Source organism: Physeter macrocephalus, chromosome 17 (genome assembly GCF_002837175.3).
Source record: "Physeter macrocephalus isolate SW-GA chromosome 17, ASM283717v5, whole genome shotgun sequence".
Taxonomy (NCBI): domain Eukaryota; kingdom Metazoa; phylum Chordata; class Mammalia; order Artiodactyla; family Physeteridae; genus Physeter; species Physeter macrocephalus.
The window spans coordinates 52528291-52531918 of record NC_041230.1 but is presented as its reverse complement, the minus strand read 5'-3'; positions in this window follow the sequence as shown (position 1 = coordinate 52531918).

Genomic DNA, 3628 nt, shown 5'->3' with positions numbered 1-3628 from the left:
CGGAACCCAGCTGCTCCAGGAGATTATTATTTCAGGAGTGGAAGGAGGCGGGTGGAGGGCTCTGGGCCTCAAGCTGAAACCTCAGGGAGGGGGCGCTGGGGGTGCCAAGCAGAAAAATCAGACTGGGGGGTCCAGGGCCCCCGATGGTGCTGGTCACCCAATCTGGCCCCCGCTTTTCCGAGGGCACCTCGGCCACCCCCACCGCCTGCCATACCTGCTGTGAAAACGACACCCCTCAGCGGATGGTCCCTCCTCTACCTCCTGGGAGGGCAATCGGACACCACACACAGAGCAGGAACAGGCATGGGCCGCTGATCAGCTTGGGGTGGCTGGGGGTTAGGGCGGGGGCCCTGCTGGGCCTCCCAGGAGCAGCCAAGCCCCAGAGGGTGGGCTTAAAAGTGGGGGACAGCAGTAGGGAACCCAAGGGACCTGTGAGGCTTATGGCAGTCACAGACTTGCCCCAGTAAGAAACCAAGACACGGAGGCCCTGAAAGATGGAGTCTCATCTCGCCCAGCAGGGTCCCAGGATTTCCCTCCATTCCTGTCCAACATCTGCCTCTTACCCCAGCAGCAAAAGGTCGACTCCAGCCCTGACATTAAGGCCCATGACCGTGGCATTTACTTGGCCTCTCTACGCCTCGGTTTCCTCATCTGTCAAACGGGAACAGCACCAGTCCGCACGCCAGCGGGGGGCTGTGAGAGGTTAGAGGTTTCAACTGAGAGCTCGGGACGGGCCAGGGACACGGGACATGCTACAGAGGTACCACCCACTGACGCCTGTTTCCACCCCTGCCGCCCTCTGATCTGCAAACAGGGCGAGGAGGAAACAAACCCTGATGCTGCGGCCACAAGTGAGGGCACCCAGGGCCTCGGTTTCCCCACCGTGTACTGGGCACGATAATAGCCCAGCCCAGAGCTGCCGAGGCCTCCGTGGACAGGCTCGGGCCAGCACAGGGCACGCGACGACACTAGAGAACTATTCCCTCCGCCGTGACGATGGGCACCCCTGGCCACACACACCCCTCCCCCACCCCGCACTCAACACCAACAGGAAGTCCTCTAGACAGGAGAGGCAGCGAGCGAGTTACCCACAGGAGGCCCCGAGATTGGAAGACACATGTCTGCACAAACACGTGTCCACACATGTCCATACAGCACTAGTCATAAGAGCCAAGAAGTGGAATCCACCCAAATGCCCATCGCCGGATGAACGGATCCACGAAATGCGGTCCATCCACACACCGGAATATCACTCAGCCACGAAAAGCGGGGAGGTCCTGACTCATGCTACGGCGTGGATGAACCTGGAGAACACGATGCTCGGTGAGAGACGCCACACGAAAGGTCCCAAATATGATGATTCCATTAATACAAAATGTCCAGGGTAGGTAAATCCACAGAGACAGAAAGTAGATGAGTGGTTGCGAGGGGCTGGGGCGGGGGGAATAGGGGGTGACAGCGAATGGGTACGGGGTTTCTTTGTGGGGTGATGAGATGAGATGGGGGAATGAGACGGTGAGGACGGCTGCACAATGCTGTGATTGTGCCCTAAACCACCGACTTGTACACTTTAAGGGGCGGTTTATACGGTATGCGAACTATATCTCAATAAAACGGCTAAAAAAGCCAAAAGCCCTGAAGCCTCTTCTGTGTCTGGTGAGTAACTCCCGAGGGCCCAGGAGCCTCTCTGCAGGCGCAAGGATGGGGACGGGGCGGGCAGAGGTGCCCACTTGGGGAACGGCCTGACCAGGCTGGAAGCCAGCCCCTAGCTGGGAGGGCACCGCTCACAAGCAGGCAGCACACGGTGGAAGACCTCTCCGTTTCCGTTTTGGCTAGAGTCAAGAAGCACATAAAACGGAACACTTATCCGGAATCATTACTGAGCACCTCCTGCGTACATGTTCCCCGAGGATCGCCAAGTCATGTGAACACATCCATACCAAGAAGACCCAGAAGACGGGCCAGAAACCTTCGATTAAAAACGAAAAGTTGGAGTCAGCAGGGAACAGCATTACAGAAAGTGGGAACAGCATGTGCGAAGACGCTGAGGCTAACAGGAACATGAGGAACTAAAAATGGTCGGTGAGGCTGCACCCAGGGAACAAAAGGCAAGAATGACAGCAGCGAGGACCTACGTCTGGGATGACGGAAATCTCCCTGCTCCGTTCTGCACCCCGAACACTTAGGATGTCCCCACCAGGCCGTGACGATGTGGGGTTGAAAGCACAACACGCCTTATTTGGGACGGTCAGATGTGTACGGGAGAATGGAGGATGAGAAGGCAGAGGAGACCCCGCCAGCCCCTAACCGTTTGCAGTTTGCGATTCTCTGCACGTCATCCCAACCCTCCAAAATGCCGAGGAACCCCCTCCAGGCACGCCCAGGCCTTGGGGAGCCCATCATGTTCTTAGGAACCCTCACAGGCCTCCAGAAGAAATACTGCCCTCTGGGTTCCTGCTTCCTCTGCCTTCCCAGCAGAAGCAAGATGCCCTGTTTCCCTCCTGAGAGAGCTTCCTGCCCAGGAAATCACAGGCCCAGACACCCAGACACGGGCTCCTGTGTGAGATGTGACCCGGCAGCCCCGGCTGCCGATTTATCAGGCCCCAAATTGTGAGATTTATCAGGCCCCAAATTGCCTGTCACTGCAGACAGACCATGGCAGGCTACAAATAAACCAGCTTCTGAAGGCCGGGGTGGTATTATTATAAATAATCGCTCCTCAGCATAATTACGTGTTCTGAGACCGAAGTTGGACTCCTGCAGCTTGGCAAGCTGAAGGATGGACACCTCACGCCCCTGCCCTCGCCCACTTCAGGACACCCTTCTGCATCCCGGGGGCAGCAGGTGGCCCAGCCTGCAGGAGTTCAGATGTGGCAGGAAACAGTCCACCGTCCTGGGAAGAAAGAGTCCCTGGAACAGTCCTTGGGCCTGGTGTGTATGGCCTGGTGACCAGAGCTCTCCCAGGTAAAGGGCCCGTGGGGTGCCCAGCACTGATTAAGGATGGAGCAACACTCCCGTCTACATTCCCACTTCCCTGCAAATTGTCCCGCCTCAGCGGCCCCAGGCTACACACCTGGCTGGTGGGGGCAGAGATAAGGAAGAGCGATACAGAAAAGCTGGGACTCGTCCACAAGGGGCCGAGAAGAGAGGGGTCAGCAGGGCCCCCAGAGCAGATCAATGACTCCACTGGGAATGTTATGACAAGTGAAAATTGATTGTCCCTGGGCCACATCAGCTGTGGCATGGGGTACGTGGGGTCGCCCCGATTGAATCAGGAGATAAACTAGAACCATCTGGAGAAAGAGCCAAGCGGGACATTACAGCACAATTCAGACCCAAGGTCCAAGCTGGGAGTCCATCAGTACCAGGGGTACGTCCAATGCTTTCGAGGAGAGAAGGATGGAGCAGTAGAAGCAACACTCGTTTTGGAAACTGGTACAAGGACCTCACAGCATCCTGCTCCCCCAGCCCTACAGGGGCTGGAGGTGGGGGGCCCAGGCTGGGTGGGAAAACGCACGGAGATGCCTGCTCGCCCAGATGTGAGCCAATCCCCACCTCTCGCCCGGACTGGTGCAGTAGCCAGCTAACTTGCTGGTCCCCGGCTTCTGCCCTGATACTGTGCTCCACC